Here is a 16972-nt window from a genome sequence, read left to right as displayed (position 1 = left end):
GTTAAATAAAATGAAAATCAATTCCTATTTTATTGGTGGATTTCAATTTATGATGGTCTGACAATAAATCTCCAAGTTTACTGGACTGATTATTTAATATTTTTTAAAAGAATTCATATGAGTTGGAATAAAGTATAGGGATCAGTAGAATTTGACTTAAGAAGTTTTTTCAGTGACTTTTATTTATAATTATAAGGTTTTCTGTCTTTCTTGTCGACAATTCTCACTGCTTTGATCATGGCTGTTTAGATCTTTTAACAGTTCTGTGAGGAAATTTGGCTTGTATGTGTAAGTACCACTATTGTCATTTTGGCTAGCACATCAATAGAAATTCCTCTTTTTATAGCCTGTTTTCTCTGCAACTGGTTTCTTGTCATTGTTCCCAAAAAATGTCAAAGTTAAGATTTACTAACTAAATATTTTATTTTTTGAATTTATACTTAAAAAATAAATCACAAATGTTTTTATTCTGAGTTAATGTCAGGTCTCACCTCTCTATCTTTTCCAATTGAGATGTGAATTTGTGCAATTTATTTTTTTCTGGACATGCTGCCCTATTTACAGTATTAATTATTTTTAACCAAGTTTATATCAACATGAAGTTTTTGGACTTCTGTAAAAGTGTGGTTATATAACTATATTGATAACAGTTTTTCCTTCATATGTCAGTTTTGTGTACTAATAGCATGTAATATGGAGGCACCATTTTGAAAAGTAAACTTGGTGTTATAAGAAACTGATTTCATATTGTGGGATTTGGAAAAATAATGTTTCTGAACATCATTTGCAATGAAAACTAGATTATTATGTGAAGCTTGAAAAACCCTGCTTTATAACAAAACTTAATACTTTAATTGAATGCATCATGGTGGGGTGATAGAAAAAAAAGTTTTTGTAAAACAAGAACTGCTTGTAAATATTCAGCTGAGGAAACAGGAAAATAAAGTTTATGTAAGATTTAGTGCAAAGATAACTGAGAGAAGTTTTGTGAATTTTTCATTTATTTGTATTTATTAAACAGAGTATTATGTTATTTTTGAGTAATTATACCGTTTTATACTTTGATCTAGACCAAATTGTAATTCAAAAAGTTGTGTAATTTTGAGTTAAGGTAATATTTACAGTCATTCTTTCTCCACTATCCTACTAACACTAGTTGGTATAAAACATATGTTCTTATTTTAGTAGTGTTCAAAATATGCCATTTATTTTGATAAGTACAACTTTTGCATAACACATGGTCAAGAAAGGAGTTGAGTTGCTTTTATTTCATCTGAAGTACTATTTTCTTGAGGTAACATCTGGTCTGTCTGTGAATAATGTGGCTGTGATGCTGCATGTTATGCAGTGATGTTAACAGAAGTGTCTTCCAGTGGAAGATACTGTTTTAATTGAAAGAAATTTAGTTGCTACAATATAATAATATTAGCAGTTGATAATTTCCAGTAATAGGTCAGGTGGTTCCTTGTGGTTAAATCTCCATTATATTTCAATTGGATTGTGCAATAGGGTCAGAGGGTTAAAAGTAGTAATTTCACTGTAAAGATCCTATTCTGTTAGGCAACAGATTTAATTTCTTGACTTATGTAGATGAGGAACTGTCCTTAAAAAACACCTAAAACAAATTGAAAGAATGTAACTGATTCATGAACCCAATAAGGAAACAGTTATAAAAGCCTTCAAATTGCCAAACTTTATATGCTGGTAATTGTAATACTATCATCAGTGTAATTTAACTTTTTGAAAAATAAAGATTAATATCAGATAATTTATTATTTACAAAAAAAACAACAACAGTTGCTGTACATTTACTAAAAGCTTCTAAGTAACTTCCAACGTGGAGTGTTGCATAATATCTCAATTTGAGACTAGTGTTTTATCACTTGACATACTGGAGCTATAAACCACAAGTAAATAACTCTTTACATATGTAAGCATTTAATTGTTTTATTTCAAAGAAAATGTGTGTACTGAATGTATATATCTTTTTACATATGTTAGAAACCAGTTTAACATTTCATTGTTTTCAAAGAAAAACACATGTACTGGATTTACATATTTATCTTTTCTTGCCATTATTTAATAGCATGTTATATGTTTGACTATTTTTATTGTACAACTAATCTTTATCTGATCAGTAGATTTTTTAAGACTTCTTATGTGAAAGCTATTCAGATTCTATTTGTGAAAGATAATGTTTAATCATGTGCATGATAGTGATTTTCTTTATAGATTTCTATAGTTTCAGTGTATTAATGGATATTATTATCAGAATTTCTACATTCATAAATATATAAATATGTATACTTTTGTATATTCAACAGGAAGTGATTGGGTTAGCATGTGTTTAAAACAACTTAAATAATTCCAAAGGAGATTTTATACTGCAAAATGGCTGAACCAGGACTAACACACATTGTCTTTGTTGCTAACCTGCCAGCTCATGCTGATTGGGTACTTCATTATTTTGCATGTTTTATGTGATGAATAGCTTTTAAAAATATTATCAATTATGTATGCATTACTGGTTTTAAAGCTACAGGCAAATATTTTTTATAAATTCAAAGTGATGTCTTTTATGCAGTAGTTTAAAAGATTTCATTAGTATAAATTTTTGTTTTATAGTTTTATATAATTTTGATATTTATTGAATATTTCTTGAATAAACTGTAAGATGTTTGGTTTGTAGACATTCTAATTTTACTGAAATAAACATTATTTATTTAAAGTGTTGCCTTCATGATAAGTTTTCTTATCAGAGTAGAATGTATTCATGAAAGTTAATGGCTGTAGATTTTGTTGTTTATGTTAGAAAGGTTTTAAACAGTACATTTCTTTAAGATGGTTTATAGAACTTTGATTCAAATAATTAGTTATTAAGCCCTTGTTTGACATTTTTAATGGAGTATAATTAAAATGTTATAGAAAATAATCATAAATTGTACTACTTTGATTTATGTTTCTATGGGACACAAGTTTCTGTGAATGAAAATCATATTGTAAATCATATACCCATTTTTAAAATGTACTGTACTGGCTCTAAAAATATGAATTACTAGTGTTGTAGAAAGTGTTCAAAACATATTGTGAGCTCCTAAAGTGATGACTTATATATAGCTATTAGATCCAAAAAGTATTTTTCACCTGTTTTGTACATAGTTATATTTACTTGAAATTCATCAATCCTAGATCTTTGGGTCTGTGCGAATCATGTTTGCCTCAAGAGTTCAGAGCTGTTAGCAAAACTGTCAACAGATGAAATATTCTCTATTCTCTCTCTCTCTATATATATATATATTAAGTTATTTTAATATATATATATATATATTGGCCATGTTAAAAATCAACAAAAACTTTAGGTTTGTTTTTTTGGTTTGCAATCTTTCAAAAATAATTTTAAATTGTTACACATATGCTTATTACTTTCAACAACAATTCTTCACAACTGTATCATTACACAGGGATCATATCTCCATCTACATGTGGATTAGGGGGTGGTCATTCTATTGTAAAATAATTTATTTTAGAATAAATGAGATTAATTACTTTTTCTAGTAAAATATATGTATATTTTCTAATTATTGATTGTTTATATAATTTTTGAAGTCATTAATGCTTATAGTTTGACATTACACATCATTTTAGGTAATTTGTTGCTACAAGAGGCAGAATATAAATAGGTGAAATGGGGCATAACTGAGGATAAAAAATCATTTAAACTTAACTGTACATAATTTTGGGTCCATTACATGTTTTAAAATATATGGATTATTGAGCAGTCTTTGTAACGTGCAGTTGAAAAGGTTTTTAATTTTGTATCAATTTTAATAGCATATTGTAAGGGATATTAAATAAAATAACTGTCAAATTTCTTTTGAAGGTTCAGTCATAATTAGCTATGTTTAAAACATTTTATATAACTACAGTTGTTTTACTTGGATAATTTTTGCACTGAATTTATTTAAAATGGCCTTGTTCAGTTTGTTTGTTGTAATGAATGTGATAGTTCATGCTGGCCTTGTGTGCAAGCATGTCATATTTGTTTGGAGATGAGCTGAAGTTCATTTCATAGTTTGATTATTTTTTTTGTCAACATCAACTGAGACTTTCTGGTGTTTACATTATAACATTTTTTCAAAGGAAACAAATTCAGTTCTTTAACCAACTTATCAAATGCTGTTGACAATTATTTGTATTGTTAAGTATGATACTGCTGTTGCTTTGTCATGCACTGGAATAACTACATATTTATGGAAGCTCATGTATTTTGGCAGTGTTTAAATTTTCAGCAATGAAAACCAGAGGCTTCTGTTAAAATGTTTTCTAAACCCTTACCAAATAAAAAACTTTAATTTGTTACAGCAAGCTGTAAGAAACTTGTTCAGTTGTTTTGGAGAGATAAAAGGGGTCCATTTGAAAAATGGGAAAAGAGGTGATGGATCCAAAATTGCATAAGTTAATATAAAATGTATATTTTTTCATTGTTGTTTGCACCAGTATAGAGATATGTTATTTGATTTAAAACATAATATGTTACTGCAAATTTTCATGTTTAATTGATCAGGGAGGTTGAGTGTTTGAATTTTTTTTTAAATGCACTTATTATTAAGTATTTCATGATTTCAGAATGTGGTCTTTGAGATATTCCTAGCTCTTTACACTAGACTGTTTAAATTTTATTTGATATTTTTGTTATATTACCATAGATTGATAAATATTTTGTGTTAAGCTCATTTTAACTCATTTTTCTGTGTGTGTGGTTTTTGGGGCATGTCTTTCTTGGTGCAGTAAACTCATTACTTTATTGGTGATGTAACAGTAAATTTGATAGTTTGTCTCTATTTCAATGTCATGCAGTTGCACATAGATTCCAGTATATGTCCATGTATACAGAGTCATGGAAATTTGTATGAAAAAGCAGTTTTCCATGTTGATGTTCAAGCAGCCAAACAGTATGTTTCTGCTTTGTCAGCAGCAATGCATATTCAGGAGATCTGATTCACCAAACGAAAGTTTTTTTTTGTTTTTTTTAATGTCTAAGTTCAGAGACACTTAACCTTATTTGGGATTAATTAACAAGTGTGATACTAAACTGCACAAGGTACACCTGTAGTTGTTTTTGTTTCCAGTTAACTGTGAGTGACTTTTATAGTATTTAATTGTAATGTTCAGAGTAAAAAGTTAATATTTTAGTTTACTAAATGTAGAGATTCACCATCACTTGAGTCAGTTTTGTTAGCAATAAAAATTATTGAATCAACAAATGTTCAACTTACATGCAAGTTTATGATAGTGCATTTTAAACTACTGAGCAGTAATACTGTATAGTGATACTGGAAAAAAGATAGCAATTCAATGAATAGTATTGCATCATCTTTTGTTAAATCATCAAAACATGTTTACAGTGGCTGTAAATTATGTTTATAATTGATGTGGCTATGATGTAACATTTTATTTAGAGTTTCATAAACTTGTTTATCAAGATGTTTTAAGTGAGATTTTTTTTTGATTGGTTGATTTATGTTTAAGTATCTTTGCTGTGTCCAGTAGCTTCTTTACTGTTCACCCATACAAACTTATAAATCACCGGGCAGAAAAATATTTGATGTTAAATTTGAAAAATAATATTACAATACATATATGTGTAATTAAAATTTGAGAAATTTCATTAAAATTTACTAACATTCTGTTCTAATGACATCTTTGATTATTTGATACATTAAATTTTCTTTGTTGTATATGTTAGGTTGCATCATGGTTTTGGTTTCTTGTCACAATTTTTCTTGCAATCTAAATAATAAAAACACCCATTGCTGTAGTAAACATAAATTTGCAAAGATTTGCAATTAAAATTTACTAACATTCTGTTCTAATGACATCTTTGATTATTTGATACATTAAATTTTCTTTGTTGTATATGTTAGGTTGCATCATGGTTTTGGTTTCTTGTCACAATTTTTCTTGCAATCTAAATAATAAAAACACCCATTGCTGTAGTAAACATAAATTTGCAAAGATTATTGCCAAAAGACTTAAAAGAACTGTATCATTATGCTTGATTAGAAAGTGTTGATATTCCATTGCTTTAGCTGTTTAAAAAATACTTGAGCTGGTATTTTAAATTTTTTTTCATTACATTTATAGGCAGAATTATTCTTTGTTTCATGTTTATAGTCAGCAGACAAAAATTGATTTTTTTCCATTTGAAGTGGCTGAGATTTATTTTACAGTTTTTTATTTTCTCTTTTTGATGTTTTTTGTTTTTTTTTACATTTCCAGTATATTATATTTTATTTTACTTTAGAAGGACTAACTAAAATGAACTTGGTTTTGTTTGTGGTTCTTCTGAGGTGTGATGTTTACTTAAAATTTATTATTTTTTGTTTTTAACCTGATTAGACTAAATTTTAAGATGCATGGGTAAAACCAAAGAATTCATAACTTTTTTTTTTTTTCGGTTTTAGAAATGTAAAGGAATTAATAATATTGGGTAGTCAAAATCAAACAACATTGAGTGTCATAAAAACAATATGAATATATAAGTTTCGTAAGGTTCTATTTCTTGATTTTATAAAAGTTTAAAACAACAAACTTCGTAAAATTTTCTATACATATTTTATTGTTGACATCTAAATAAGTTTTATGAACATTGACAGGCAACAACTGCATTAAAAACAAGTTTAGAGATTAAAGTCTATGAAATAATTGTGTGTGAAAGACTGAATTAACCAACTCTTAATAAACATACCTGAAAAACTTTGTATCATTCTAGCTACGTGAACATTTGCTATGTTTTTGTACAGACTATTTTGAAAAAGAAAATGTTTATGGATCAAAAAATTAGATATGCTTGAACTTGCTAAGTTTTATGCAAAGGTCTTGGAAAATCTTGAGAGAGCATGTGCAATGCATAACAAACGTAAATAACTAGATTTGGTAATAAAATGTCATTGTGTAAGATTTTGGGTTGTGCATGTTTTTTTAAGAAATTGCTTAACTTAAATTTTAATTGTGCAATAAAGTGATAGGCATTTATATTATTAGGTATTGCATCATTGCACAGTAATTGCAATATTTAATTTGGTTGGCTGCAAACATTGCTGATAACTAGCTGGGTAATGATTCTCATTTATATGTATTATATGTAAATTCAGATGTTTATGCTTGCTTCCTTTGTAGATGTTTACCTGGCAGGGTTTCTGTGATTGATGCACATAAGAGGTAAATTAAGAACAAGTAAAGAAAAAAAAAGGACGTAAATGTAGGGATGACCAATATTAACCCTTGAAAAATGATACAAACAAGATAGGGATGACATTTACATAGTTTTGAACAGATTGATATTAAACATTCTTACATTTACTTTCTTTTTAAAATTTTTTTCTTTGTTTGTTTGCTTGCTTGTTGTTTTTAATGCAGTGCTTCAATAGACACAAGAAGGTTGTATTTATAACCAAGTTCTAAATACAAGGAGGTTCTAACTGTAATATTTATTATTGATCTATTACTGACTGTTAATTCCTGTTTCATCCTGTACTTAAGTTTTATAAAAGAACACTAAATTTTTGTTCAAAAGCTAACTTCAAGGGGTAATGATAATATTGTTTATACTAGAATTATGATTTTTAAATTTGTTACTAGTTATTAATGATACTTATAAAAGTTGATACACCTTTTGAAACTGTCACTTTAGTGAAATATTTGGACATCATTGTTTTGGTTTTTGAGTTATCTTGTAATAAAAGAAAAAGAAGAGTAAGAAATTCAAACTTTTTGCTGTGATATTTATAGACATTCCTGGAACCTGTGACTTTGTAGTTACATAGATATTGTTATGAAAGGAAACAACATACAATATTGTAAGGTTCTGATGACCTATTGAGATATTTAAAATATTATTTCAATGAACAGTCCAAGCCATTCTTAAACAGACAGTGATTAAGTGGATGAAAAACTGTTGTATTGCTACTTTGTTAGACTGCATTTTTTACTCAATTTTTAGATTGTTGTTTATTTTATTTTAGCTATTTGTTTACAAATGTATGTATTTATAATTTAAATTAGTTTATTCATGCTTTCTGAATTTAAGGTTTCTTTATTTTTTACATCAACCTGATGCAAATCAAGCAGTTGAAAAACAAAATGAAATAACCTGTGATGGGCATACTTTAATAGTTCAAAGGAGCACTAAAAAGTAAGATTTCTGCAACATGTTGAAAACAGTTATTGGTTTAGTTGTGAAAGTTTTATACTTGTAAATGTATAGGACACTGTATTTAAACAATATTTTATTTGTATTCTTAACAGTTTAATAAAGTAAGAAGTAATGAACTATTTTATGGTGAATTTGAAAGAGAAGAGTAAATTTGTGTTTCACATGATTCAAAGTCAGATAATATAGATTACTTGTCAGTAGGCATGTATAGTATATTTATACTGTTATTATAAGCTTGTTGGACTTTCAAATGTGTATGTTTTTATATGTATTTATATATGTATATATAAGAGATCTTTTTTAAATTTGTGGCAATTCAGAGATTTTCTTGAATATAAATACAATTGATAGTATTCAAAACAAAGAACCAAATATGGAAGTGGATATTTGTCTAAAGGAAAGATGCTTAAGCATTGGTTACACCAGTGATATATTAGTCAGTTGTTTTTCACTCTGAGGTCACAGTTGCAGTTATACACAAAACATATGTAGTCAGTTTTGATACTTGCAGTGGGCACAGTACAGGTTGTCCATTGTGTAGTTTTTGTCTTTAAACACAAACAAAATAATTTTTAGACAAACATAATCAGTGTCAGAGAAAAATTATCATAATGAAAATAATTGAATAATTGCTGTTATAAAAAGAAGTTTGATTTGATAATGTAATGAGTAACATTTCATCTTCAGAGTTCAATACTTTAAACTTGTTTATTAGTACCTAAAGATGCAGAATTTTATTTTTAAATGCCAGTGAAATTGTGATAAAGATTATATCAGAATAAACACACCTTCAATTAGAAAAGAAATATTAAACTCATAGAGAGTCAATTTGCATTATAAATCATGCTTATAATTTTTAGTTTTCACCAGAAAAACCAAAAAAAGAAATTTTCTTAACAGATTTCTGCTGCTGAAAATATAGTTCCAATCCAACCCATCAGTAGAAACAATATATGCTTGCTTATGGTTTTTATGGGTGTACTATATTTAAGACGAGAAGAATCTCTACTCTTGTGAGTTTGAAAACCCTTTTTCCAAATTTTATGTATACAATTTTTTTACATCTATTTTAATTGGAAAATAAGTGGTAAGAATTAAAAATTGGCAAAAAATCCTGTTACTGTGAATTTGGAGTTCCTGAAACAGTACACATCACTACACAGAAATTTATCTTCCATGTGTGTCTGCTGTAGAGGTTTGCATGCCACTAGCATTTAGGCAACTACCATTTAATGTTAAGAGTTTATTTTTGTGAATTGCACTGCTGCATAACGAGATTATTATGCAGCAAAAGTTCACCACCAATGGGAGGGTGGTCCTCACTCTCTGTGCATTTGCACTCATGAATTTTCATTCTTTTCCTTGATGTTGAACACATAAGATGTGTTTTTTCTTGGTCAACAAGGTTTGTGATTCTTAGGGAATTTAATTACCTTCCTTGTTTCTTTAAACTATGGACACAAGCTTATTTAATGTCTTCTACTACTACTTGTATGAGTGATAAATTTCCTCACACAGACTAGGTAACAGTTATGGCTTATGGAGGCACCTCCTGTGTGGTGTCCATTGTGAATTGGTTAGTGGGTTCCTTTCTACAGTCATGACCTTGAGTTCCAATTTCTTTTCCAGGCTTTCCTTCTCATTTCATGGGAAGAATGAGGAGGACAAATTTGATTGTTATTTCACCTGGTTATGCTTTGTGCACTTTTCTACTTGTTAAAGAGAAATTTTAAATTTCTTACATTATCAGGACTTAATTTCTTAGGTATGCACAATTCTTTTTTTCTCTCTCCTATGTAATAACCTTTCTTTATTCCCTACTTTTTAATCACAAACCAAACTCATTTATCTTTCATTGACCAACTACATTTCTTCAGTGTCAAGCTGTGCCATCCTTGTATGCCTGATATTTATTTCCTTGATTTTAATCATTCTGTCCTCTTACACAATTGTTACATTTTGAATAGCCCATGCCTGTAGGTATGGGTATGCTTTGGCCTTGGTTTTGCCCTTCAGTAACCAATACTTCTGTATTCACCTGGTCATTTTTATCATACTTTTTTAACCTTTCCTTGCTACACCTCAAATCTGAAGCATTCCACTGTGTCCAGAGAAAGCTGCAGGTGATTCTCATTCCCTTCACTTCTGTACTGTGGCAGTTCCACTTCTGCCATTCCCTGCTCATTTGCCTCTTTATTACTGGGGGTTGTTCTCTAGGGATACTTTTCTATCCCAAGTCCAACTTCTTTCTTTCCTTCTGTAAGCTGTCATCTAGCTCCTTTCATTGCCTTGAAGTTTGGAGGTATTTCTAATTTGAGTAAATCACAAGCTTAGTTTACCTGTCATCAATCCTTGCTTTTGTACTTTGTCTCCATACTATTCTCAATTCTATGTCCCACCATTGGACTTTGTCTTAGTTTGTAATTTCCTGTCTTTTGATTCCCACTTCTGGACTCTTTTACATGATGTTAAACTTTTTGAGCTTCATTGTTTTGTTTCCATTGTGTTTGATCCCATGGATGCCTGGCTGTTATGGTTTGAGTTCTTGTGCTCACAATTTTGTGTCCACACAGGGATTATTTTACATTTTACCCATGGACTTTCCTATTTTCTTTCCCTTCTTCATTTGGCTCCTTTCCTCCTTCCACTCTCATCGATGCCCAACTTTTTATAAAGGCAATGTTTTTTTTCCTCACTTCCAACAATTTCTCACTCTGCTCATTATCTTATTCACCAGAGAGATGTTTTTCAACTCATTCTCATCTGGGATCAGCCTTTTCACATCTGTGAGCTGTGAAATGTGTAACCATCAGTGTTTGTGACTCTTCTACTTATTCTGCATGAGAGGTTTAATGTTTGGAGGCTGCTTATCCTTTTGAGTCACAAGCATATGCACCTTCTCAGTTGGTCATGTGAGACCAGAGAGATACCTCAAGTACCTCTTTGGCCTTAATGATTGTCATGTCCCTAACTGTCTCTACGTTCAGCCAGGTCTGGTCTTATAGTTGTCATAATGTTTACCACCTCTTTTTTTTTTACTTTGGGTCCTATACTTGACTCAAGACACTTCTTGTTGTGTTCTTTTGGTGGTACCCCTCTGGCTGGCTTAAACTTGGTTCCCTCTCTGTGCCATCTGACAGTTCAACCTCCTGTTATTCTGTTAATTAAACTTACTATTCTTCAACATCTCTCATCCTTTTTTCATCAAAGGATTTTGTTCTTCTACTTTCATGTTTGGATTTATCTGGTTTAGTACCCATTAATCAGGACTTTTCAATCTGCAAATCGTTTTCCTTCTCATTCTGGGGCCTCAGCGTAGCCTGTCTACCTGCATAAGGGGTTTGGCTTCAGACATTGTTTCATCTGTTGCCATCTTCCTCCTGATTGTCCTATTGTCAGACATTTTCATTTTACTTGGCTGTTTAGCAAGGTTTGGTTGTCTTCAGTATAGCCAGTTATCAGGCAGCCTTGAACTTAACCTGCAACTTTATCTCTTTCCTTGTCAAACATAGTTTTCTTACTCTATGCTTGTGGTCATCATCATTCAAATCTTAATGTTATTGACTCAACTCTTACTCTTTTTTTCATCATCCTTATATTCTTATTTCTCAATACTGGTCTTCAGCTTTTTGAGGAAGAGACTGCTCCCTTTCTTTTCTATCCCTTCCATTTATTTTTCTCTTCTATGGTCATTTGAACCCAGACATACTTTTGTGCCCTGTTTATACAATTTGTTCCTACTTAGCTTGTACCTCTTACTTTTGGGGTTTCTGTCTTCAACTCTATATTTTCTGGAATTTCTCTTTTTCAAGGGACAAATCTCTTCCTACCCTCATAGATAGGGTCCTACAATTGTAGTGTTTGGTCTACTTGCAGATAGTCCATATTTTGTCCTATCACGTTTGTCTCCTGTCTCATTCCTTTGTTGCTTGTTTCAGATGACCACTTGAGAGATCTTTGCTAGCATATGGACTGTCTCATGTAACTTTGTTGCCCATTCCTGTCTCCATTTGGCTGCCTCAACTCCTAAGGGCTACTACCTGCCTCTGTTTACCATTCGATAACTTACTCATCATCTTTAGACAGATTACTACATTCCCCTTCTGAATATAGCATTTGCTTGTAGGATCACATGGTATGTTCATTTTTAAAAATTCAGTGTTGAGCCAGGATAATGTAAAAGTACTCATAATATCCACCCTGGCTTCATACATGTCAACTGTTGAGATGGTGTGTTCTGCAAGACCACTTGAGGTATCCTCGTGGTATATTCTGATATCTGACTACTGTCTTATCCAGTTCCTACCAGTTACAGGGGATCATCATGGAAAAACTATAGGGTGCTCTGACTGCTTCTTAGGTTCATGCTTGCTGGATTTTTAAAATAGTGTTATATGGTCACCTGATGTTTTGCCTTCAGAAAAAGACCTTTCTGAACGAAACAGGACCAATGGGGTCTCTCAACCACAAATTATTTCCTTTTTTTTTTTCAAGTAGATAATGGGAGGCTCTTACTACTACCATTTTCTAGTTGCTGGGGTGATGGACCACAGAGAACTCTGACTGACTGGGGCCTAATTGCTTGGGCTAGAATAAGGGGTGCTAGTTAGGGGGAAGTGAGGTAGTGGTGACATTGTCAATAAAGTGCAAGTCTCCTTAAATAATTATACTTATAGTATTCCAGAAACAAACCATCCTGCAGGCTGCTTCTGTCCAGAAGAGTTGAGACATGCATGTTCAAGGGTATGTGTCCCACCCCACCCCATTTTCTGCAGCTAGTGTCAGTTCAGTAGTGTTTGATGGTAGAGTTGAGGTGTGTGCCAGGTATGGTCTGAACATGCCTCTGTCACCCTATATATATTGGATTTCTTACCTCTTCTGTACAAGTACTTGGATGGCTGTGTCCTTATTTTGCCAATATCTGTATACATGGTTTTTTTTTCCTTCTTCTCCCTTCTATTCTGGCAAAGAATGTGCCCTGGAAGAGATAAGATGTGGTCTGTTATGGGTGTGTCTCTATAAAGTCCCTGCCACTGGGTGTCACACTCCATGGGTTTTCTTCAGATGCTTTCTGAAGGGAACTCATCTAGGTAAATTTTGCACTAGCCCCTACACCACACCAACATGGGATTCTACCTTTCTGTGTGAAGGGATGTATATAGTCTCAGAAGTCAACATTTTCCTTGCCTGAAGACATTTGCAATAGATGCCTCTTCACATACTTCCCACCAGAGTTTAGTTCTCTTTAAACATACTTGCCTTGTCTAGAATAAAAATTAATGTGTGCAAAGAGCACAGAGGGAGTTAATGTGCAGGGAAATTATGTCATTGTCCTATTGGTGGAGGGTTTTTGGAACATAAGAATGCCATTATTCAGTAGTACAATACACAAGAAAACTTGTGAGATTAGGTGGGAATTGTCTAAAGACTATTGGCATGCAAATATTTAAAGTTGTACAGGGTCTGTCAATCCTGGTCTCTCTCATTTTTTTTTTCACCTGTTATCAAGCATTACTGAAGTACATGCAACATACACACTTTTTAAAAATTGGTTTAATGTAATTATTATATGCAGTGAAAAGTAATTATGAATCATTAAAAATAGTTAGTTGACACATAAAAGCAGTCACTAACCTTTTTTGCAAGTGTCTTAACACAAAATAAATTTACAAACAACTCCAACTACTTTTCTAAGTAATAGAATTTATCAGTTGATTAACTTTTTAACTTATCTTGATGGTTAGCCCTTACATTACAGTTGTAATGCCCCTAGAATTCTGTACCCATTTATACTCTTGTCCCTAAGACTTGTCTGGCAACTTTCACTTGAAAACTCTTTCTTTCTTAATCTGATGATGGCCTAGGAAGGTCAAAATATTGTTCTCTCCTTATCAATAAAAGTGTTAATACTCATACCAGCCATTCTGTGATACATTTTTATTCAAATGGGTTTCTTGTCATCATGAATTGTTTCCATTATTATTGGAATTTCTATGCCATTGTTGGAGGCCACTATTATACAGCTTATAGAGAGTAAAATTGTCAATACATTATTCTGACAGGTATAATTATTCTGTAGGTGCTTAAGTTGTGTAACATTGGGCATTATTTTTTGTTTTCTTATGAAATCTTATCTTTGTAACCCATTTGCTTATGGGTATAATTTTACGTGCATGTCACAATGCTTTTAATGAGTTACTTTCAAAATGTAATTAGAGTATTTTATGATCAAGGTATATAAATAAACTTGGCATCAAAACATTGCTAATAATCCTCATTTTAATATTATATAAGTTTAAAATTTTATTTTTGTAAAGAAATGTTTTAAAAAAATCCTAATTTTCCCTAATATGAGAATCATGACATTTGCTCACTAATGTATTCTCTCTTCTCTAATTTATATAACACCTCTCTGATAAATATAAATTTAATGTTATTTACTCATCATAATGTTTTCATCATCAAGTAAAGCATAAGTTTTATAACTTTCAATCATTTTTGGTTACAGAATTATATAAAAAAATCACTTGTCACATTCTCTCTTCCACAAATTGCCAGTGGCTTTCTCTGATATTAAATTTAATATTATTTATAACCACTAGAAAACCAGAGTTTAATATATCAAACAACATTCTATATTACTTCGTTTTTTGTACAGAGAATTGTCTATTTTGCTTCTAGTTCAAACTTTATTTCCACGGGAAATGTATCAATGAGCTTAGTTAAATTTATAACAGCTCTTGTCAGCTGTTTATAATGACAGAAAAACTGTGATAGTTATAGAACTTTGTCTGCTCATGCTTTATTATTATTATTTTTTGTTCTTTGACAAATTATTCAATTAAATAAATTTAGTGCCGTAGTACCATTAGTATAAAAATAAGTAGGATTAAGTTTCATCAATAGTAAAAAAAAAATCTAGGTAATTACTGTGTTTATTGTTTTTCAGATGTACTCTTTATGTATTCATGTAAGAGTGACTAAAATGTAAAATTTAGGAATGAATAAAAGTAAAGAACTATCAAGTTTAAAGAGTTTAATTTTCATAACACTTTAACACAGAGCATTATTTATGCAAGAACAACCTTCTATCAATATAAGGCTTAGTTTACTTACAATGTTGTGAAAGAAATGTAATTGTTTAACCATTATCTTGCAAGTATGTGAATAATCAGTGGATCATCATATTATTTTTATAAATTATTCAGTCTGAAGTGTACAACCCTGTTTCTCAGTCTGAAGAAATTTGTGACTCTGAACTCAAGATTAAGAGTCCACTTAGTCCATTTTCATCTCATGAATAAGGTTAAGTACAAATTCCATATCCAGTGTCCATATGGCTTGACTGAAGGTTTTCTACCTATAACATCTTTTTCTCCACAACTGATAAGCTGGAGCTGAATCGTAGGACTTTACATCATCATTGTGAGTTCATACATATGTGAGATCAGTCACCAATTTTGGTTTTAGTTAATTTCTGATATTTGTATGAACCAGCTTGTAGAGGTTGAGAGGGGCTTGTAATGGTAAAACTAGATCAGTGATGACGAGAAACCCACTTGTTGAGAAATTTATATTTTCTCAGCCCAAACGAGCCGTTTTTGCATATAAAAAACTAGATCAGTTAATATTAGTACATTGTGGTAACCTGTTTCATGGTTTTGAAACATTTCAAGCAACAAACTGATACTATTCACATATGCTGAATATTTTAAGGTGCTTATGAGCAATTTCAGAGAGTTTCTTTCAGACAAAACATATACAGTAACATGTCCAGCAGGTAACTTTGCCCAAGGGAACATGAAATGTTCACAAATTTAAGCTGATCTCATCATTGCCGAATTTCAGGAGAGCAGTTTTGACTTCCATAGGTCAGATGTTGAAGTTAAAAGACTGACAAAGCATTTACAACTAGCTTTTAACATTTTTATTTACATTTTAACATTTACATTTTTTTTTTTTTTAAGATGACTGATCAAAGTTGTTAAGAAAGTCTGCCTATTAGGTTCAAAATGTGTGTCATCATTTTCTAGAGACAAATCAGAAAATGAAAAGTTTTGTGTGGTGTCATCTTATAGTAATTTTCTCATTGAAGGGCCATAATTTGTTTGGTATTTTTCTAAAGCTGTAATTGTTGCATTCAAGTGCTCATTTACTTAAAAGCAGACTTTCTTTTCTTGGTATTGCAGTTGAAAAACATTGCATAACTGAGGTCAAGTCTTATCAAACACTCATTCTTCTGGATGTAAGTTGCTTAATACATCCTATGACTTTAGACTTAGTAGTGGTTGAACATTTATTGTCTGCTTTTACACCAGTAAGATAAGCATAAAGTGCTGAGTATACTAATAAAATATTTTCAACTGTCTGATGAGTGTGTTATACTCACCTTGTACCTTCAATTCTCATTGGAATATGATGAGGTTTTGAAAGATTTTGCATGACCTTGAACAGTTGAGACATGTTTAACAATGACTGGTGATAAAACAGGGACAGTTCTAACAAAGGTTCTTCACAGTTTTTCTTTGGAATGATTGGTCTGTTATGGCTGATTCAATCCTATTGGCAACACAATGAACAGTAATATTACAGTCAGCGTGGTGAATAAACGTTTTTGCTAAACTGTTTCTTATGTCATAACTTACAGCTACACCACCAACATCAAACAGTATGAGATGCTTGTAATATCTAAGTCATCATGTAATTATTCTAATATTACAGGTTTTATTAATTCACTATTAAGTTTGGCAACAACAT

The 16972-nt window shown here is 31.0% G+C and overlaps 1 protein-coding gene across 34 annotated transcripts in view; it reads left to right on the top strand.

Moving 5' to 3' along the window:
• Window positions 1-16972, top strand: part of LOC143244910 (uncharacterized) — a 77676-nt gene that overhangs the window by 2771 nt on the left and 57933 nt on the right. For 2 of the 34 annotated variants that reach the window (XM_076490432.1, XM_076490427.1), the window contains exons 2-3: window positions 2325-2454; window positions 8131-8194. The exons of 23 other annotated variants lie outside the window; for them this stretch is intronic. The gene's annotated coding sequence lies outside the window, so the exon portion shown is untranslated. Of the gene's footprint in view, window positions 1-2324; window positions 2455-7204; window positions 7222-8089; window positions 8195-16972 lie in introns of those variants that run through there. 9 more of the 34 variants (XM_076490430.1, XM_076490429.1, XM_076490435.1 and 6 more) reach the window with 6 other exon arrangements.

The sequence above is a fragment of the Tachypleus tridentatus genome, chromosome 2 (assembly GCF_004210375.1).
Source record: "Tachypleus tridentatus isolate NWPU-2018 chromosome 2, ASM421037v1, whole genome shotgun sequence".
Taxonomy (NCBI): domain Eukaryota; kingdom Metazoa; phylum Arthropoda; class Merostomata; order Xiphosura; family Limulidae; genus Tachypleus; species Tachypleus tridentatus.
This window is presented reverse-complemented; position numbering and strand designations above follow the sequence as displayed.